The sequence below is a fragment of the Photinus pyralis genome, unplaced genomic scaffold (genome assembly GCF_008802855.1).
Source record: "Photinus pyralis isolate 1611_PpyrPB1 unplaced genomic scaffold, Ppyr1.3 Ppyr1.4_LG10, whole genome shotgun sequence".
Classification (NCBI taxonomy): Eukaryota; Metazoa; Arthropoda; class Insecta; order Coleoptera; family Lampyridae; genus Photinus; species Photinus pyralis.
Window position 1 is genome coordinate 17,228,337 of NW_022170250.1, and position 23,388 is coordinate 17,251,724.

Genomic DNA, 23,388 nt, shown 5'->3' on the forward strand with positions numbered 1-23,388 from the left:
TGATAGTCTATTGGCAGGTGCATCGGCATATCCGTACAAAGTGATGGTTACATTCTTATTATTTTTGACAAACAGTGGTATACCTCCCTCGCGCGTTACAACATGTACCACGTATTTTGCGTTGAAGTACTTCGCCATTACCCTCATTAAAAATTCCATGATGTAACGTACATCTGGTAAACTCTTCGCGAATTTCGAATGATAACGTGATTTATGGTAAACTGCCAGGACAAGGGGACATTGGTTCAAATTCGAAGTCTTAGGAAACTGGATCTTGACATTACCTGCACACGATTCCTTCTCAATAACTCTAGCACATTCACCGCAATTGTTTCCCTCCGCAAACTGATTTGAGACGCTCAGAACTTCTTCTCCGGAACCCCAACTTAAAAGGACCACGTTGTGTAAAAAACTATTCCAGCACTGATCGTGCATTCGTTCCACGTTTCCAGAGCTAATGACTAGAGCTCTTATGTCGGAGTATCCTTTACGTTCGGTCCATTTTAAATGTCCAATCAAATGAGAGGCGTAACTCAAGAGGTCTTCATTTCTAACGCAGAAGATAAAATCCTTACCCGTCGTAAAAACATTCACGGTTTTTGGGTCCAGGTTCACAGCAACCACAAAGACCGGCCTGTTCAATTCAAGGGGAACGATATCGTCGCAGTACTCGCTGTAGTCTGTCACAAACGTGATTGAATGAGCATCGGAAAAAAGTTTGTCGATAGTTTTACGTATGCAAGACGCCATCGAGGTATTTCTACGATCCTCGACAATCGCCAAAGAGGCTGCCATGCTTATGACGCACGCCAAGATTAATAGGATCTTCATTGTTAACGCGCGAGCCAAGTCTAAGCACATACTAATGTATGTTGTGATCAGGGGCGGATTTAGGCAGGGGCTTTAAGAGCTGCAGCCCAGGGCCCCCGCGAACGCGGGGGCCCCATGCCGACCACGCGGTAATCCAACGTTCCGTGCAATACGAGGTCCAAAAGAAAAACAAGATACGAAGCATCGTATACGTTTTCAGTATGGGTATTTTTTTATTAAGTTTAAGGTAAGTGCTCGCATTCGGAAACGCAACTTTTAATGCGACTCATATTCAAAAGCACTGATCGTTGAACTCATACGAGTTGATCAGAGAAGGTTTTCGCTCTGTTTCTTTTGATTTTCGAGTTAACGAGGAACAGACGGACGGACAAAACCATCACATAAAGGAAATTTCTTTCAAAAAATTCCTTTAAAACAGAGTGATTATTCTATTTTCATGGAATGACCGTGCAGGTAATTTTGTACGCTACCCACCCCAAGGTACGAGTAATTGGAGCGTGTATCAGACGAGGTTCTACATTTAAATGTTCAACATTTTCCCCAGCCAACATTCGTTATCTCATTTGTTGAACTTGCTTGCATTATAAATTAATGCTGAATAGAACACCGCTGGCGTTTTATTATTTAACAAACTTGGGCGCCATATTTTTTGCATTTAATTTATTCTTTTATTTTTTTTTTCTTTTTGTTTTCTTTTGTTTTGTTTCTATCTTATAATTTTTATTTTATTTGATTTATTATTTGTTTATCTTTATAATTTATAAAGAAAAATATAATTGTTGCAATGAGTACCACTGGAAACTTGTTTTGTAATAAAAATGATTAAAAAGATCAGTGGTTTTTCGCCTGCCGCTGTGTACAGATCGAGCTTCACTGTTTCTGTGTAATCTGTGCTTTTTGAAATTTGAACCCTCTACTGTATTTTAATATTTTTCATTGTATTTATACTTAGTGCGTTTGCCTTAGACCTGTAATTTTAATAATAATTTTCTGAAGAAATAATAACATTGAAATGAAGATGTTTTTCGATAACCCGAAGTTCAATAAGTAAGGGGCCCCCTACAAATATTAGCCCAGGGCCCCCTGAGGCCTCGGTCCGCCCCTGGTTGTGATTGTTGGAAATGGGGCCACCTAGTAAAAACATATAAATTACTCCAAATTAAAGGGAACGGACCACTCGGTAAATTCCTCGGACACCCCAATATTGTGTATTGTTCGTACGGCTCGCTGTGGTCTGTCATTATAGTTACCGATTGAGCATGGGGAAAAAGTTTGTGTGTAGCTTTACCATTATACCAGTATATTTAATAATCATTCATTGACTTTATGTGTTCTTTATCCGTCCAATGGAGATGTTAAGTTTCGCTAACTTCACGCTGGTGAGAGGAGAAAAAGATGAAATCTGATAGAATTTCCATTATCCTGGAGAAAGCGGCAAGAAACCCCAAGAAACCAAATGGCGAAACAGAGTTCAAGTTAGGTGCTGGAAATGTGGAAAATTAGGTCATCGACGTAGTAATTGACCGACCCAAGCAACACTGTTCCGTATATAACGCGTTTAAAAAACGTAATCATATAGAAGTATACAGTGTCCCAGATCGGGTGGGATTGCATGGGTAACTTTGTTATTATTAAAGATAAAGAATTGGTTAAATGGGCAATGTTTTGCAGTTTTAGATGCTTATTTAAAATTTCCTTATGGAAATTCAAAATGTCGAATAGGTTCGACGTAAATTCAAAAAAACTAAAATTGTTCATTTCCTTAAATGTCTTATATCATCGAAAGCATAAGAGATATAAAAAAAGTTTTATATAAAAGTTACTGTCTTTGATACGCCTAATTTAGATTTGAAGTCAAAAAAAAATTCAAGAATTCAAGATGACTACCTTTGAGGAACATTTACCAACTTCCTAAAGTTAAATAGGCGCCATATTGGATTTTTAGATTATTTAATAGATTTTTTAATTCTCTTTTCAAAGAGCTATCATAGCATAAGATTCAAAATAAGATACCAGTTATATCAACGGTTTTTATATCTTAATCAAGTAGGCTATGATGAATTTAAAAAAACAAAACAAAACCTATTCGAGGCAACACAACAATGAAAATAATTACATCACATGTGTAAAATACTGGCCATTATTAGTGGAACACACTTCAAGACAGTTTACTTTAGGCAAAGGGTTGCCATTGATACTATAACACGCCTTTAGAACGGCTTCGCGCAGTTGTGTTATTATTCCTACCTATTAGTATAGTAGCTACTTCCATATACTTTATTCTTTAATGTACAATGGACACAATTCGTGAATTGTGACCTGGGCAGCCAGCTCAATTGTTGGTAGGTACCACAAAGCCACCCTTTCTGCGAAACATATACGTTGTCTAGAAAATCCTTTAAGGAAGTTTATTGGAGAATTTGTAAATAATCGCGAGCAGTTAAAGTTCCATCGAAGATTACCGGCCCAATTACATGACTTCCCATTATGTCATAAAATACATTTAAAATCCCACTTGATTTCGGCGAAAAACTACATGTAGGTTTTCCATGGGTTTTCCTGTGACGAGTACTGTTCATTATGTCGATTTGAACACTCCACAGTTAGAAAAATAAGACTCATCTGTTCATATACTGGGACTCGTAAAATTGCAGTTAGTGTCTTGAAATGTGTTTAACTGGATAATGGCATGACATTTTTTCGAGGAGATAGTTTGTAGTTATACCAGCATTTTGTAGGTATGTAAGTATGGATAATATCATAGTCAATAAGTGAAGTCATAAAAGTCCAAATTTTTCTACGCCTATACTTATATAAAATGTTGGAGGGAGTTGTAACGCCCAAACCCCCCGCCCATGAGTGCGCCCCTGATATTTTAAACATCTGATGTAATTACTTTCATCGTTTTGTTGCGTCGAATAGATTTTGTTTTGTTTTTTTAAAATTCATCATAGCCTACTTGATTAAAATATAAAAACCGTTGATATAACTGGTATCTTATTTTCAATTTTATGCTATGATAGCTCGTTGAAAAGAGAATTAAAAAATCTATCAAATCATCTAAAAATCCAATATGGCGCCTATTTAACTTTAGGAAGTTGGTAAATGTTCCTCAAAGGTAGCCATCTTGAATTTTTTTTTACATCAAATCTAAATTAGGCGTATCAAAGACAGTAACTTTTATATAAAACTTTTTTTTATATCTCTTGTACTTTCGATGATATAAGACATTAAAGGAAATGATCAATTTTAGTTTTTTTTAATTTACATCGAATCTATGCGACATTTTGAATTTCCATAAGGAAATTTTAAATAAGCATCCAAAACTGCAAAACATTGCCCATTTAACCAATTCTTTATCTTTAATAATAAGAAAGTTACCCATGCAATCCCACGCGATCTGGGACACACTGTATAGTACACATAAATGTCCGGCGGATATTGCTATATTCTTGTAAAACATTATGCGTTTATTATTCCCATTTATATGCGTTTACTGAATATACGTTTAAGTTTGGCATACGGAATATGTACTAACGCCTTAAAACCGATTATTAAACGTACGTGTATTGACTGGGGACTACGCCACAAAAGCAACAGGCGACGAAACGTGCACTAACTAAGGTAACTTGACCCCCCCCCCCCACTACTTGGATATTAGACAGTCGTATTATTACAAATGAATGCGCTCACATGCGCCACCGATAATAACTCTTCCGCCATTACCGGTTTTTAGAAATCTGAAAATACATTAGGGAGGGGCCAAGTATACGTAACCCCCCCCCCCCCCATACGTATTTTGTCGCTGGTATCTAGGCCACCTGAAACATATCGATTGCGCCCCTTGAATCAAAGCTAGCGCCATCACGGTTAAGTCATAAAAATTTTGTTAAGTGTGGGGGGGGGGAGTAAATTAACGTTTTCAAAAGATACGTTTTTGACATAGTTTTTCTAACACATGGTACCTTTCATCATGCGCTAAAATACGCCGTAGATAGAAATCTTTGCGCCATTCTAGTTTTTTACAAACACTTTATAGTATACACTGTGTCCAAGATAAGGATGTCCATCATGGGAATCTCGGAAACCATAAAAGATACGACGATGGTCAAATTAGTGATGAAAGAGTTATTATCACGCTTTAAAGAAAAACAGAAAATACCGATTACTTTCGTAGATATGCCAAAAAAACCGAAATTTGCGCCGATTTCGTTTTAATTTTTTAGGTAGTGTAAAAAACATGTTAAAAACGTCACTTTTGAAAACGTCAAGTTAGTCCCTCTCCCACTTTTTTAAAATTTGCGATGCTTAACAGAATGCTGTTTTGAAAAAATTCCGACTACTTTCGGAGAAATCCGGAAAAAATGAAAATTTTGCAAAATCGTTTTTAATTTTTACCCAAGTTATTTAAAAAGATATTTCAAAATAAATGACACATTATTATGGCCATTTTTTTTCCCTCTACAAGATGCTAGTTAAATTTTAAGTCTGACGTTTCGTCTCCGGTTAACCATCAAAAACTTTGTTTTTTTTATGGAAGTCATTTGTGTTATTTGATAAAAGCATGTTTTCCAATTTCAAAAATGGTAACATTAAATATTGTTAAAATCTCGAATATCTACAAAAGTAGTCGGAATTTTTTCAGTTTGAAAACCGCCTTTTGTTAAGCATCAAAATACGCAACTTTGCCAAATTTAAACTACCTACCTATCTCTTACAGTTAACGTTTTGATTCACACGCTATATTGGTTCACCACAACAGGCGCACTTGGGGGTGTGACAACCCTCTCGAGAGGGGCGACCCCAAATCCGGCTCCGCGATCAAAAAGTCTAACCTGTTTGGTTTCTATGGCTCTATCTGTTGTTATCAAAACGGACAGTCGTTTACGTTTGTAGCGCAAAAGGGGCGCGTTTCAAATGAAGCCCACTCCCTCGAGTGTCTATCCACGCGGAATTTAAAACCAAATCCCACTGTACTTTTGCTTCCCTTATCGCCTAAGGTGAACCAACTTTGAATTTTTGGTGTACACCCCTTTGAATTAATTTGAATTAACGTGAATTAATTTGAATTTAAGTTTTTGGTGTACACCAAAAATGGTACTTGTTTCCCCCTAACTTATCGCACATTAAATGCCGTCGCAGCGGCTTTATCAACACCGAAACTGATTAGGCCACCACCGGTCTAGTCTTGGCAAAGGTTTTTTAATTATACTAATTCCCACCTTGTAACCGGTCGCTTTCCGGTAGTCGGTTTCCACGTGCTTCACTGTTACGTTAATTCGTCCAAAAACTTGGTCACAGCTGCCTTCCTTCTCGTCTCACTAGCACGCGCACTCTTACTCTCTCCAAAAAATTTTAAAACACAAAAACACCTTAAAACAGCCGCAGTTCAGTTAAAGCTCGGATTACGGCTAACATAACCTGTTCAAAACACACAAAGAAAATTTTAATCCAACCACAGGAATGGTATCACTGAAATTACATGCAATTATCCCGTCAATGAAACAAAATAACCAGAAGTCTTTGTGTGGATGTTACTAATATCAATAAATACAATACAAAGTTTGTTCAAAGCAAACAACTTTCACAGGTGGTTGATTCCTTTAGGAATATTAAAATTATGTCAAACAATATTCCTAACCGACCACAACTTTATACAAATTTAAAATAACTTAGTTATCTCGTTGGAACACATCGCTTCCTTTAGAGATATGGAAACAGATCGCTTCAATTTCGCTTCGTGAAAGTAACACTCAAGATCAGGATTATGCACATTAATAATAAGCCAATGTTCCGCTGTGTTGATATTAATTTTGACCAATTTATTAACTAGGTTCTGTTGCGGGCAAAATGCACCGATTAATTGTCTTTAAATTCCCCGCCGTGTGCCGTTGTATATAAAATTTTATTTAACTCAGAAGGCGCAGTCAACTTGTTTTTAACCAGCCGTTACTGTCAGCGATCCCAAAAAACTTCTTTGTTTATTTAAGTAAGGTCAGAAAGTAAACGGTCTTGCTGCGAATTTCCATTTTAAGTGTTTAGCGCATTTCCACAAAAATAAAAAAAATGCGCTATTGTGGTCACTTCGTCCGTCCGTCCGTCCGCTCGTTCGTTGAGACGCTACTAGTTCTTTATCTTAAGAGCTATTGATCTACTTTTTTCGCTATTTGGTTCATTATGGTGTCGAGGCTTGCACCGAGGAAGGAATTTTTTCTGCGTTTATTGCTAAAAAAACCAGAAAACCGTATTTTATATGTTCCATAATTTTACACTTTTGCCGTTTATTAACGATCCTGTCTGTCGTCTGTCTGTTGGTCTGTCCGTCAGTTCCTTTGTCTGTCTGTCTGTCCCTCTATCTGTCCGTGTGAACGATAACTTTGTTTAGAAATGTTCGATCGCTTTTACATCTCCGTTAGTTATGAACTGAATTGNGGTCTGTCTGTCCATCTATCTGTCCGGGTGAACGATAACTTTGTTTAGAAATGTTCGATCGCTTTTACATCTCCGTTAGTTATGAACTGAATTGCATGAAATTCAATATGGGCATAGCTTTAGCCATATAATACGCAATGCCTAAAGTTGAGTCGAATCGATTCAAAATTCATAGTGCCCTTTTCGCATCTCGATCATTCATAAACCGAATTGCAAACTTTTTATTTATAAAAATATTTGAATGAAATTTGATACATAGGTAATTGGAATAAATGAAAATCTAACGCCAGTTTCAAAATTTGGTTTTGCGCATGCGCAGTTCCAACTTTCTTGTTTAGAAAAGCATTGAAATGAAATGCTTCTTATAAACTGACATTGAAGTAGCACGTCAAATATGGATTGCACATGTGCAACGCTAACTTTCATATTTGCGGCCGGATTTTTACGATTTTAACAGAAATTGCATCTTACAAATGGGAAATGAATGCAATTGGAAATGCGCTTTATGTAAATCGTTTAAGATTACTTTTTAACTTGTTAATATTAACACCTTCAGGTATGAATCAATAATTATTAATACATTTACCTGGAGTATAAAAGGTTCCATATGTATAGGAAGTTGTCGGGAGTTCTGTTTTAAGAATTTCACTCGGAATTTCATTTTCATTTATAGTTACGTTGAAGCAGTTATACTCGGAGGGGGAGGTTTGATGGACCATAATTTTTTAATTTCCTCTACAAAGGTAATTTTCCTTATATCGCGGAAGCTAATTATCCCGCCAAAGAAAGGGTGAAAGTCAAAAAGCACAAATATTATTTTCTCTTTAGTGTTAAATTTGTATTCATAATCTTAAAATTCTGTGAATGTGGTTGAAAATTTCCTTCTGTGGGGGTCTTGATGTTTTAGTAACTACTGACATTGGAGTTTGTCGTTCCAGGGGTACTTTTCCTGTAGGTTTCCAAACATTACCCTTAGGGGGTGGGTTTTTGAAAATTTGTTGATTTGTAAAAAAATTACAAAAGTCCTCGTATGTGCATCGATGAGACTTCAGCGCATTTTTGGCGTGACGGATCAGTATTGCATTAGCAATCAGTATTTTATCAGAAAATTTTAATTATAAAATAAGGTTTATGCAAACATATATTTCTTTATTAATTTTCACGAAACTATAATAATAATTGGACGATGGTATGAACAGTACGACTCGTAAACCGAACAATCAACAGTGTAGTTGACCATTTTGCCAAAAACTCCGTCAATTATTGTTCCGCCATTCGTTGTCACTGTTCGGGGAGAGATGATCACTATATTGAATTTCTCTTGAAGAAATTTCTCTACCCGATTTCCGACAGTTAATGGGAAATTAAAGTCTCCCATAATCAAGACGTCTTCAGTTGCCTCAATGAAATCCCCGATCTCCGATAACGCTGCAATCAACAAGTTGTTGCCTTTACTAGGAGCATCAGTGGTTCAAATTTCAAAGAAATATCTCCATAAATAGCAAAGTTGGCATTGCGCAGGGACTGCGCATGCGCACACATAATTTTTAGTATGTGCGCAATGTTTGCCTTTACTAGAAGCATCTGTGGTTAAAATTTCAAAGAAAAATCTCAGTAAATAGGAAAGTTCGCATTGCGCAGTCACTGCGCATGTCTACATAATTTTTACTATGTGTGAAATGTTTGCCTTTACTAGAAGCATCTGTGGTTAAAATTTCAAAGAAATATCTCCATAAATAAGAAAGTTGGCAATGCGCAGTCTGCGCAAAATAGAGAGTGCAATAAAACTGTCTGAAATGGGCAAATATAGACCATAGCAGCTATCAATTAGCGAAAACCCGAAGTCTCTAGGTGTCCCAGGGGCCGAGATCTCGATGGAACGGACGGACGGACGGACCGACGGGCGGACGGACAGACGGAAACACGAGCACATAAGCGTTACCTCAACTTCGTTGTGTTACGCTAAAAACCGCTCAGACCTGGATACGATATTTTTAACCAAAATTATACCACAAACTGTAAAACTCATCACCGTGTTATGATTTTGATTAGTTTTCACCTTGAAGTAGTTATCCTAGATAAGTCATATTAGTGACCGTAGTTAGGCAATGCCAAAAGTATATTTTATAAAAAAGCCATTCCTCTACGTCAATCGGATCGGCTTAAAATCGATATACGCACGGACAAGTTTTCAAGCGGCGTTAGTTATTTCGCAAATTCTAATTAAACGCAACCACTACGGGCTTAATGAATGTCCATTGCGCCAATAACTCGACAAGACGGAGATAATGCAAAAAACCGGACCTCTCTACGATGTCTAGATCAAAAGTTTTTCAATCCGCCCAGCCAGCCAGCCAGCCGGACAAAGTGAAATGATAAGCTCCTTTTTGTTACCAAAAATGCGCTAAAAATTATGTTGAACTGGTCTGTGGTTAATAGGGATCGGTTGATTTGGGAAATTTTTTGACTGAGGTTGACCGAATTTGAATAATCCATTTTGGCGTATGTTCAATGACGCGTTTAATTAAATTCGTCTTCGACCGATAATGACTCGTCTACGCTCGGCGTAAATATAACTTGAGAATATTGATCCGCTCTCGTTCTTTTTCAGTTTTTTAACCGTAAACTTGAAACTTGAACGCTCAAGAAACAAAATGCCCGAACCACTTTACGGGTTTCTTGAACTGGAGCTCTTCCACAGCCCAAAAGCGAATGCCTAAAGAATCCATTCTTCCGATCAATCCCCTCTCATTGTTTGTTTCTATCAAAATACCCACAAAATTCACCGAGCAGTATTGGTCACGTAAGCCTCATTTAGATAGTCTTATCTATTCTTAATGCCCGCCAGACTGACGCCAGCAACTTACAAATTCTCGGATGTTTGCAAACATCTTTGCCTTGAGAGTCTCCAAAGATATCAGAGACTGTATGGTTTGCGGACGGTAAACGGGTTTAATTGGACTTATGGAACCTTATTTATTAAGAATTACACAACTATAATTTAACAAAGTGTGTTACATTGTGATCAATTCTCTCAAATTATTTGCAACAATTACAATACCATTTATTTAAACATGAAGCCGGTGAACAACTCGACCAAGAAAACCACAAGTGCTATCGCTAATCCCAGGCCAAGTAAGCAGAATGCGAAATACAAATGACCTAAGGTCAGTACCACCGTATCCGGAGCCTCTTCGACGATGTCGTTTTTAAAATATTCGGTTTCGAACTCATTGAATTCCTTCGGTCCAATTCCAGATTCCACAAGCGTTTGAAGAAATGTGCCAATATGGACAGCGAAGTAGTAGTTGGCTTTGTATCCGAATTTTATGTGGTGTGCGCCGGTTATAGAATTATCTTCAATTTTACCAACGTCAATTTTGTCTTTCATGCTCATTTGAATGGTAGTGAGATCCTGGTGTGTCACAATAGCCGCGCAATTGCGATAATCATGAACATTCATTATGGCTTTTCCTAGTGCATCGTGAGTACGGCAGGGTATCAGTAACTGTTGCAGTTTTTCATAGAGATCATTGTTGGTGTCATTGCGACTGAAGTGGTACTTTTGAAAATTAGCAGGTATGTAGATTGGCAAGTTTGCGTCCGCGAGTTGTTGCAAGGTTTTTATTTGGAATTCGTACTGCGGTACCGTAAGAAGATCAATCCACCTGGAGGTGAAGGCGCAACTGATGTGGATGATGTATATTAAGTAAGCGAGAATAACTGAGCGATGAAGGAATGAACTTGGCATGACTGGGATCGAGCTCAGTATCGTCAGGGAACTCACGTTGGTGATTGCGTCTAAGCCATCCTCAAGGCGGAATCTTCTATTTTGGCAGCCCACGATCAGCCACCAAACAAACACGGTACTTACGAAGGTGAAGATGATGAGGTACCATCCTAAGCTCTTAAATGCTAGTAGCACAACACGTATGGCAGGAACTGGCAAAGATTTCGGTACTATCCATACTATAGAGTGTGTTAGTACAGGTTGAGATGCGATATTGGCAGGTGCAGTGGGATCTGCGTACAAAAAGATGGATATATTTTTATTATATTCGATAAACTGTGCTATATCTCCCTCGCGATTTGCAACATGTACCACGTATTTTGTATTAAAGTACTGCGCCATTAAGTTCATTAAAAATTCCATGATGTAACGTACGTCTGGACAACTTTTCGCTATTTCCAAATAATTAAAACGTGATTTATGGTAAACGACCAGGACAAGGGGACATTGGTTCAAATTCGAAGTTTTAGGAAACTGGATGTTTACACTACCTGCACACGATTCCTTCTCAATTACCCTAGCACGTTCACCGCAATTGTTTCCCTCCGTAAACTGGTTTGAGACGCTCAGAACTTCTTCTCCAGAACCCCAACTTAAAAGGACCACGTTGTATAACAAACTCTTCCAGCACTGATCGTGCATTCGTTCCACGTTTCCAGGGCTAATGACTAGAACTCTTACGTCGGAGTATCCCTTATCTTCGGTGTATTTTAACATTGCAACCAAATAAGCGGCGTAACTCAAGTAGTCTTCATTCTTAACGCAAAAGACAAAGTCGTTACTGGTCGTAAAAAAATTCACGTTTTTTATGTCAATTTTCATAGTAACCGTGAAGATCGGCATCTCGAATTCAAGGGGAACGATATCGCATTGCTCGCTGTGATCCGTCACGAACGTTATCGTACGAGCATCGGAAAAAAGTTGTTTTATAGTTTTACGTATGCAAGTCGCCATCGATGTGTTTCTACGATCCTCAACGATCGCCAAAGAGGCTGCAATTGACATAAGGCACTGTAAAGTGAGCACTGTTTTCATTTTGGACACGTCAACCAAGCCAAGACCATGTAAAGACTAATTTCTTTTTCTGATTGTGAACTACAATAAAAACGTGCTCGTAAATCACTTACTATGAAAGGGAAAGGATCGCGTCCCTCCGTAATTACAGGATACAACAACGTTTTAGGTATTTTCCATATTGTTTGGATGGTAAAATTGATTATTGATCGGCGGAGCTTACACCGTTTCTAAACGTCCTGGGAAAAATGAATAGCCTTTTATTGTATACTGTACGACCTGTTAAATTCTTGGGAACATCTGAGACTTTCTTGAAGTTTTAAAACACTGCAACAGTTTGTTGCAATACAGGGACTTATTTAATCTTGACTTTTGTCATATTTTTCTCACGCGAATTTAACAACTTATTTATTTCATTATTGTGTCATCTTGGTAGAACACGTGTTTTCCTGCTTACATTCAAATAGGCAATAATTTACCTAGAAACCCCAAATGAAAATGTCAAACTTAGCACTGACTTAGGGTACCTAAGTTAAATTAACCGTTTCGTTCACGACGATTAATAATGGTAATGATGGTCTTAATAATGGTATAGGCGTGCTTAGGAATGATATTCGTATACGAGTACGAAAGTTATTGGTGAGAGTTCCGGGAGAAGGTGTGCCTGTGTGAGAGCCGGCTGACGTAATAAAACTCTTGCAGGCCCTCGTTGAGTTCGACGCATGAGAGATAGGGATTGCACTGGAGGATACGGTGCCGGGTGGCATTTGGGGACATGGACGTGAAAAGTTCATCTGTTCATGTGGCATGTAGAGACGTAAATATCTTAAATTAAAATACCCCCTGAATGCGTCCCAGTTTTATAACATTCCTCAAAATAGCAACTAATAGGTTACCCGTTTGTCCGTTCAACAAATAAATTTCATCTTCTCTTACCAATATCACGTTTAGAAAATAATTATCCAGAAACCATGGGATCAGCGATTTTTTAAATCTTCCAGAGAACTCGCGTAAGCGTTTCCCAGGCTATTATACAAAATGAATCCCAATCATTAGAAAATGACACGCATAACGCATTAACTTTACTTTATCTCCCGTCAGACTGGCGCGAGCTAATTTTATAACTTGATTAAACGGCCAGTGAGGCATCCAGTAACCATATATTTAAAGGCTTAGCAACATCATTTTGGAGAAACCTGCCCTATAATGAAATCACCTTGTATTACCCTATAATACTCAATATATTATAAAACAACAGTTTGCGGACTCTCGTTACGACACACTCGACTAGTTTCGACAAACGTAACCATGCATGTATGACATTGTAGTGTAGATTCTGTAAGTGAACAGGTTTATTGAGGATTGAGGTAACAGAAAGAAATTCGTATCGGGCGAGAACATCCGCGTAACGATTGGCCTCACAAGAGTATAAAACCAGAAGAACCCGCAAGAGGGCGCGGTGCAAGAAGAGGGCTCGGCCCGGAACAGAAGGTATCGAAATTCGCAGCTCTCCGACGAACATCAGAATATTTTTTCGTTGTTGATCGTTGTTAGATTAGTGACAGGGAGGCAGACATCTGGATTATGAATTCCTGCACCATTTACCTATAGCACCTGACTACTTCATGGAAAAGGTGGAGATACAAAGCTTTTGTAAATGACCTTCCCCATTGGGAACTGCAACAGAATTAACGCATCGCCAAAAACTAAATTTTGGAAAGAAAAACTTTAACCTGAACCTTTAAAATAGGCAAAAGAAAAAAAAGAAATAAAAAACAAAAGCTGAAAAGATACTAAAATCAGAAGTAACTGAGGGAGAAACCTAAATAAGAATAAGAAATGAAACGAGAAGTGGTATAAAAGAAGCATAAACAAGAACAACAACAACGTGAGAGTAAACGAACAAAACGAGAACTAAGAAAAGGAACGAAAACATCTAGAAAAAACAAGACATAAACGAAGAACTGTGGGGGAAGGCGAAGGTGGATACAGACACAGAAGACGTAAACTGAGACGAAGGAAACGAGTGCGAGAAACGCGACAAGAGTTGACCCGAGAAACTCACGGAGACGCGAGAAAAACATGGAGAGGGAAAGCAATGAAAAGCAACTGGAAGCATAAGAGGGTGACGGAGACAAGGACGGAAAAGGGGAAAAAATAGAAAACTGGAGAAAAAACGCTGCAAACACAAGAAACAGGAAAAGCAATAAATGACAGGAACACGAGAAGAGTAAAAGAAAAGACGAACGACAAAGTGTGATGGAAAGAACAAAAAAAGGAACGTAGGAAAAATCGACAAAAAGAAGCTTTCATGGCACGAGGAGACGTAGCCGGAAGAGAAAACAAAAAAATCAAGAAAAAGAAGCGATACAAGCAGGTAAAACAATAAGTGCGGGCAGAAGAACTAGAAGAAAAAAGAGCGAGAGGGAGAAATAAAGAAAAATCGGACGATAGGAAGATAAATGAAAATAATGAGAAGAGAAATGGCAGGAGAACCCAGGCTCGAGAACGAGTCACACAAATGGAATGACTATGAAGATAAATGAAAGAACAAAAGCTCTGAGGTAAGCAGTGGTGGAGACCAAGACGTAGAAGGAGAGTGAGGAGAAGTGCAAACATAAAAGTTGAGAGAGGTTCAACTAAAACGTAAGTCAGTGCTTGGAGGGAATAAAGAACGATACAAAAAAGGTGGGCGAACGAGGATGAAACGAAAGAAGGTGCGAGAGGAGCGAAGCGATTAAGCAGAGAAGAAAGGGAAGGATGAGATGAAAAATGAGAGCAAGAGAAGTTAATAAAAAGAGGAGCGAATACGAGAAGAACGAGAGAAGAATTCAGAGTGGTAGAACGAAATGTTTAAGACCGCATAAGAGAAATAAGCACATACATGCTCTAAAGAATGGACGGAAAAACTATCAAGATATTAAATATCAACAAGAAGAACGCAACTACTGGAACCGAAGGAGAAGGAGACAGAGACGTGAGCGAGAAGGTGTGTAAACGTGAAGGTCAATAAAAATCATAAGACGACAACAGCCAAAAGGGGAAGGAGAAGTGCGTGATGAGGAACTTGAGGGGGAGAGGGTATTGCAGGATGGATTAAAAAGGGCGAAATAGAGGAGGTGGCGGAGAGTGAGAAGGAAACGAGAAATGGAAAAAGAACCAAGAAAATTGAGAATACCGAAAAGAGAAACAAAGAAGAACAAGAGAGATGCGCGAATTAAAGGATGCATGAAACGGTGAAGTGAGGAACTGGAGGAAAAACGCGAGAAGAATCGATTAACCAGGCAAGCAACGAAGGGATCTAGTTTTTATTTGGAATTCGTACTGCGGTACCGTAAGAAGATGAATCCACCTGGAGGTGAAGGCGCAACTGATGTGGATGATGTATATTAAGTAAACGAGAATAATGGAACGATGAAGAAAGGTTCTTGGCATGACTGGGATCGAGCTCAGTATCGTCAGGGAACTCACGTTGGTCATGGCGTCTAAGCCATCCTCAAGGCGAAATCGTCGGTTTTGACAGCCCACGATCAGCCACCAAACAAACACGGTACTTACGATAGTGAAGATGATGAGGTACCACACTGAACTCTTAAATGCTCGTAACACAACTCGTATGAGAGGAATTGGCAAAGATTTCGGTACTATCCATACTATAGAGGTTGTTATTATAGGTTGTGATAGTCTATTGGCAGGTGCATCGGCATATCCGTACAAAGTGATGGTTACATTCTTATTATTTTTAACAAACAGTGGTATACCTCCCTCGCGCGTTACAACATGTACCACGTATTTTGCGTTGAAGTACTTCGCTATTAACCTCATTAAAAATTCCATGATGTAACGTACATCTGGTAAACTCTTCGCGAATTTCGAATGATAACGTGATTTATGGTAAACTGCCAGGACAAGGGGACATTGGTTCAAATTCGAAGTCTTAGGAAACTGGATCTTGACATTACCTGCACACGATTCCTTCTCAATAACTCTAGCACATTCACCGCAATTGTTTCCCTCCGCAAACTGATTTGAGACGCTCAGAACTTCTTCTCCGGAACCCCAACTTAAAAGGACCACGTTGTGTAAAAAACTATTCCAGCACTGATCGTGCATTCGTTCCACGTTTCCAGAGCTAATGACTAGAGCTCTTATGTCGGAGTATCCTTTACGTTCGGTCCATTTTAAATGTCCAATCAAATGAGAGGCGTAACTCAAGAGGTCTTCATTTCTAACGCAGAAGATAAAATCCTTACCCGTCGTAAAAACATTCACGGTTTTTGGGTCCAGGTTCACAGCAACCACAAAGACCGGCCTGTTCAATTCAAGGGGAACGATATCGTCGCAGTACTCGCTGTAGTCTGTCACAAACGTGATTGAATGAGCATCGGAAAAAAGTTTGTCGATAGTTTTACGTATGCAAGACGCCATCGAGGTATTTCTACGATCCTCGACAATCGCCAAAGAGGCTGCCATGCTTATGACGCACGCCAAGATTAATAGGATCTTCATTGTTAACGCGCGAGCCAAGTCTAAGCACATACTAATGTATGTTGTGATCAGGGGCGGATTTAGGCAGGGGCTTTAAGAGCTGCAGCCCAGGGCCCCCGCGAACGCGGGGGCCCCATGCCGACCACGCGGTAATCCAACGTTCCGTGCAATACGAGGTCCAAAAGAAAAACAAGATACGAAGCATCGTATACGTTTTCAGTATGGGTATTTTTTTATACTTAGCTCGCATTCGGAAACGCAACTTTTAATGCGACTCATATTCAAAAGCACTGATCGTTGAACTCATACGAGTTGATCAGAGAAGGTTTTCGCTCTGTTTCTTTTGATTTTCGAGTTAACGAGGAACAGACGGACGGACAAAACCATCACATAAAGGAAATTTCTTTCAAAAAATTCCTTTAAAACAGAGTGATTATTCTATTTTCATGGAATGACCGTGCAGGTAATTTTGTACGCTACCCACCCCAAGGTACGAGTAATTGGAGCGTGTATCAGACGAGGTTCTACATTTAAATGTTCAACATTTTCCCCAGCCAACATTCGTTATCTCATTTGTTGAACTTGCTTGCATTATAAATTAATGCTGAATAGAACACCGCTGGCGTTTTATTATTTAACAAACTTGGGCGCCATATTTTTTGCATTTAATTTATTCTTTTATTTTTTTTTTCTTTTTGTTTTCTTTTGTTTTGTTTCTATCTTATAATTTTTATTTTATTTGATTTATTATTTGTTTATCTTTATAATTTATAAAGAAAAATATAATTGTTGCAATGAGTACCACTGGAAACTTGTTTTGTAATAAAAATGATTAAAAAGATCAGTGGTTTTTCGCCTGCCGCTGTGTACAGATCGAGCTTCACTGTTTCTGTGTAATCTGTGCTTTTTGAAATTTGAACCCTCTACTGTATTTTAATATTTTTCATTGTATTTATACTTAGTGCGTTTGCCTTAGACCTGTAATTTTAATAATAATTTTCTGAAGAAATAATAACATTGAAATGAAGATGTTTTTCGATAACCCGAAGTTCAATAAGTAAGGGGCCCCCTACAAATATTAGCCCAGGGCCCCCTGAGGCCTCGGTCCGCCCCTGGTTGTGATTGTTGGAAATGGGGCCACCTAGTAAAAACATATAAATTACTCCAAATTAAAGGGAACGGACCACTCGGTAAATTCCTCGGACACCCCAATATTGTGTATTGTTCGTACGGCTCGCTGTGGTCTGTCATTATAGTTATCGATTGAGCATGGGGAAAAAGTTTGTGTGTAGCTTTACCATTATACCAGTATATTTAATAATCATTCATTGACTTTTATGTGTTCTTTATCCGTCCAATGGAGATGTTAAGTTTCGCTAACTTCACGCTGGTGAGAGGAGAAAAAGATGAAATCTGATAGAATTTCCATTATCCTGGAGAAAGCGGCAAGAAACCCCAAGAAACCAAATGGCGAAACAGAGTTCAAGTTAGGTGCTGGAAATGTGGAAAATTAGGTCATCGACGTAGTAATTGACCGACCCAAGCAACACTGTTCCGTATATAACGCGTTTAAAAAACGTAATCATATAGAAGTATACAGTGTCCCAGATCGGGTGGGATTGCATGGGTAACTTTGTTATTATTAAAGATAAAGAATTGGTTAAATGGGCAATGTTTTGCAGTTTTAGATGCTTATTTAAAATTTCCTTATGGAAATTCAAAATGTCGAATAGGTTCGACGTAAATTCAAAAAAACTAAAATTGTTCATTTCCTTAAATGTCTTATATCATCGAAAGCATAAGAGATATAAAAAAAGTTTTATATAAAAGTTACTGTCTTTGATACGCCTAATTTAGATTTGAAGTCAAAAAAAAATTCAAGAATTCAAGATGACTACCTTTGAGGAACATTTACCAACTTCCTAAAGTTAAATAGGCGCCATATTGGATTTTTAGATGATTTAATAGATTTTTTAATTCTCTTTTCAAAGAGCTATCATAGCATAAGATTCAAAATAAGATACCAGTTATATCAACGGTTTTTATATCTTAATCAAGTAGGCTATGATGAATTTAAAAAAACAAAACAAAACCTATTCGAGGCAACACAACAATGAAAATAATTACATCACATGTGTAAAATACTGGCCATTATTAGTGGAACACACTTCAAGACAGTTTACTTTAGGCAAAGGGTTGCCATTGATACTATAACACGCCTTTAGAACGGCTTCGCGCAGTTGTGTTATTATTCCTACCTATTAGTATAGTAGCTACTTCCATATACTTTATTCTTTAATGTACAATGGACACAATTCGTGAATTGTGACCTGGGCAGCCAGCTCAATTGTTGGTAGGTACCACAAAGCCACCCTTTCTGCGAAACATATACGTTGTCTAGAAAATCCTTTAAGGAAGTTTATTGGAGAATTTGTAAATAATCGCGAGCAGTTAAAGTTCCATCGAAGATTACCGGCCCAATTACATGACTTCCCATTATGTCATAAAATACATTTAAAATCCCACTTGATTTCGGCGAAAAACTACATGTAGGTTTTCCATGGGTTTTCCTGTGACGAGTACTGTTCATTATGTCGATTTGAACACTCCACAGTTAGAAAAATAAGACTCATCTGTTCATATACTGGGACTCGTAAAATTGCAGTTAGTGTCTTGAAATGTGTTTAACTGGATAATGGCATGACATTTTTTCGAGGAGATAGTTTGTAGTTATACCAGCATTTTGTAGGTATGTAAGTATGGATAATATCATAGTCAATAAGTGAAGTCATAAAAGTCCAAATTTTTCTACGCCTATACTTATATAAAATGTTGGAGGGAGTTGTAACGCCCAAACCCCCCGCCCATGAGTGCGCCCCTGATATTTTAAACATCTGATGTAATTACTTTCATCGTTTTGTTGCGTCGAATAAATTTTGTTTTGTTTTTTTAAAATTCATCATAGCCTACTTGATTAAAATATAAAAACCGTTGATATAACTGGTATCTTATTTTCAATTTTATGCTATGATAGCTCGTTGAAAAGAGAATTAAAAAATCTATCAAATCATCTAAAAATCCAATATGGCGCCTATTTAACTTTAGGAAGTTGGTAAATGTTCCTCAAAGGTAGCCATCTTGAATTTTTTTTTGACATCAAATCTAAATTAGGCGTATCAAAGACAGTAACTTTTATATAAAACTTTTTTTTATATCTCTTGTACTTTCGATGATATAAGACATTAAAGGAAATGATCAATTTTAGTTTTTTTTAATTTACATCGAATCTATGCGACATTTTGAATTTCCATAAGGAAATTTTAAATAAGCATCCAAAACTGCAAAACATTGCCCATTTAACCAATTCTTTATCTTTAATAATAAGAAAGTTACCCATGCAATCCCACGCGATCTGGGACACACTGTATAGTACACATAAATGTCCGGCGGATATTGCTATATTCTTGTAAAACATTATGCGTTTATTATTCCCATTTATATGCGTTTACTGAATACGTTTAAATTTGGCATACGGAATATGTACTAACGCCTTAAAACCGATTATTAAACGTACGTGTATTGACTGGGGACTACGCCACAAAAGCAACAGGCGACGAAACGTGCACTAACTAAGGTAACTTGACCCCCCCCCCCTCCCTCTACTTGGATATTAGACAGTCGTATTATTACAAATGAATGCGCTCACATGCGCCACCGATAATAACTCTTCCGCCATTACCGTTTTTTAGAAATCTGAAAATACATTAGGGAGGGGCCAAGTATACGTAACCCCCCCCCCCCCCCATACGTATTTTGTCGCTGGTATCTAGGCCACCTGAAACATATCGATTGCGCCCCTTGAATCAAAGCTAGCGCCATCACGGTTAAGTCATAAAAATTTTGTTAAGTGTGGGGGGGGGGAGTAAATTAACGTTTTCAAAAGATACGTTTTTGACATAGTTTTTCTAACACATGGTACCTTTCATCATGCGCTAAAATACGCCGTAGATAGAAATCTTTGCGCCATTCTAGTTTTTTACAAACACTTTATAGTATACACTGTGTCCAAGATAAGGATGTCCATCATGGGAATCTCGGAAACCATAAAAGATACGACGATGGTCAAATTAGTGATGAAAGAGTTATTATCACGCTTTAAAGAAAAACAGAAAATACCGATTACTTTCGTAGATATGCCAAAAAAACCGAAATTTGCGCCGATTTCGTTTTAATTTTTTAGGTAGTGTAAAAAACATGTTAAAAACGTCACTTTTGAAAACGTCAAGTTAGTCCCTCTCCCACTTTTTTAAAATTTGCGATGCTTAACAGAATGCTGTTTTGAAAAAATTCCGACTACTTTCGGAGAAATCCGGAAAAAATGAAAATTTTGCAAAATCGTTTTTAATTTTTACCCAAGTTATTTAAAAAGATATTTCAAAATAAATGACACATTATTATGGCCATTTTTTTTCCCTCTACAAGATGCTAGTTAAATTTTAAGTCTGACGTTTCGTCTCCGGTTAACCATCAAAAACTTTGTTTTTTTTATGGAAGTCATTTGTGTTATTTGATAAAAGCATGTTTTCCAATTTCAAAAATGGTAACATTAAATATTGTTAAAATCTCGAATATCTACAAAAGTAGTCGGAATTTTTTCAGTTTGAAAACCGCCTTTTGTTAAGCATCAAAATACGCAACTTTGCCAAATTTAAACTACCTACCTATCTCTTACAGTTAACGTTTTGATTCACACGCTATATTGGTTCACCACAACAGGCGCACTTGGGGGTGTGACAACCCTCTCGAGAGGGGCGACCCCAAATCCGGCTCCGCGATCAAAAAGTCTAACCTGTTTGGTTTCTATGGCTCTATCTGTTGTTATCAAAACGGACAGTCGTTTACGTTTGTAGCGCAAAAGGGGCGCGTTTCAAATGAAGCCCACTCCCTCGAGTGTCTATCCACGCGGAATTTAAAACCAAATCCCACTGTACTTTTGCTTCCCTTATCGCCTAAGGTGAACCAACTTTGAATTTTTGGTGTACACCCCTTTGAATTAATTTGAATTAACGTGAATTAATTTGAATTTAAGTTTTTGGTGTACACCAAAAATGGTACTTGTTTCCCCCTAACTTATCGCACATTAAATGCCGTCGCAGCGGCTTTATCAACACCGAAACTGATTAGGCCACCACCGGTCTAGTCTTGGCAAAGGTTTTTTAATTATACTAATTCCCACCTTGTAACCGGTCGCTTTCCGGTAGTCGGTTTCCACGTGCTTCACTGTTACGTTAATTCGTCCAAAAACTTGGTCACAGCTGCCTTCCTTCTCGTCTCACTAGCACGCGCACTCTTACTCTCTCCAAAAAATTTTAAAACACAAAAACACCTTAAAACAGCCGCAGTTCAGTTAAAGCTCGGATTACGGCTAACATAACCTGTTCAAAACATACAAAGAAAATTTTAATCCAACCACAGGAATGGTATCACTGAAATTACATGCAATTATCCCGTCAATGAAACAAAATAACCAGAAGTCTTTGTGTGGATGTTACTAATATCAATAAATACAATACAAAGTTTGTTCAAAGCAAACAACTTTCACAGGTGGTTGATTCCTTTAGGAATATTAAAATTATGTCAAACAATATTCCTAACCCACCACTACTTTATACAAATTTAAAATAACTTAGTTATCTCGTTGGAACACATCGCTTCCTTTAGAGATATGGAAACAGATCGCTTCAATTTCGCTTCGTGAAAGTAACACTCAAGATCAGGATTATGCACATTAATAATAAGCCAATGTTTAAATTTCCTCTACAAAGGTAATTTTCCTTATATCGCGGAAGCTAATTATCCCGTCAAAGAAAGGGTGAAAGTCAAAAAGCACAAATATTATTTTTTCTTTAGTGTTAAATTCATCGAAAGCTGGGATAAAGGCTTCATACAGGGTCTCTCTCTTTGGCCGCATGAAGTTTTGATAACGTTAGGCTTAATATAAATATTTTCAGAAAAATAGGTCTGGGCTATATATGGGTAAATGAAGGATATGTGACTACCAGGATCAATTAGTAACTTAATTGTGTAGGGCCGTAATGAAAGGTAATTGTCTAAGGTCGTTCGCTAGGTGGAGTTTATTCTAAAGGCAACTGGGGGAAAATTTAGATTATCTGAATCTGCAATTTGAGAAAAGTCTTTATACGGTGATGGTTGTTCGAAGAGATTTTCGTCATTTTCCACATACGGCTCTGAATTAGCTTAGCGTATTCATAATCTTAAAATCTGTGAATGTGGTTGAAAATTTCCTTCTGTGGGGGTCTTGATGTTTTAGTAACTACTGACATTGGAGTTTGTCGTTCCAGGGGTACTTTCCCTGTAGGTTTCCAAACATTACCCTTAGGGGGTGGGTTTTTGAAAATTTGTTGATTTGTAAAAAAATTATGTTGAACTGGTCTGTGGTTAATAGGGATCGGTTGATTTGGGAAATTTTTTGACTGAGGTTGACCGAATTTGAATAATCCATTTTGGCGTATGTTCAATGACGCGTTTAATTAAATTCGTCTTCGACCGATAATGACTCGTCTACGCTCGGCGTAAATATAACTTGAGAATATTGATCCGCTCTCGTTCTTTTTCAGTTTTTTAACCGTAAACTTGAAACTTGAACGCTCAAGAAACAAAATGCCCGAACCACTTTACGGGTTTCTTGAACTGGAGCTCTTCCACAGCCCAAAAGCGAATGCCTAAAGAATCCATTCTTCCGATCAATCCCCTCTCATTGTTTGTTTCTATCAAAATACCCACAAAATTCACCGAGCAGTATTGGTCACGTA

General features: G+C 37.8%; 2 protein-coding genes across 2 annotated transcripts in view; both read left to right on the forward strand.

Annotated features, from left to right (window-relative positions):
- LOC116161157 (flotillin-2) overlaps nucleotides 1-23,388 on the forward strand; it is a 376,423-nt gene that overhangs the window by 290,883 nt on the left and 62,152 nt on the right. The gene's annotated exons all lie outside the window — the stretch shown is intronic.
- LOC116161139 (glucose dehydrogenase [FAD, quinone]-like) overlaps nucleotides 1-23,388 on the forward strand; it is a 397,381-nt gene that overhangs the window by 241,876 nt on the left and 132,117 nt on the right. The gene's annotated exons all lie outside the window — the stretch shown is intronic.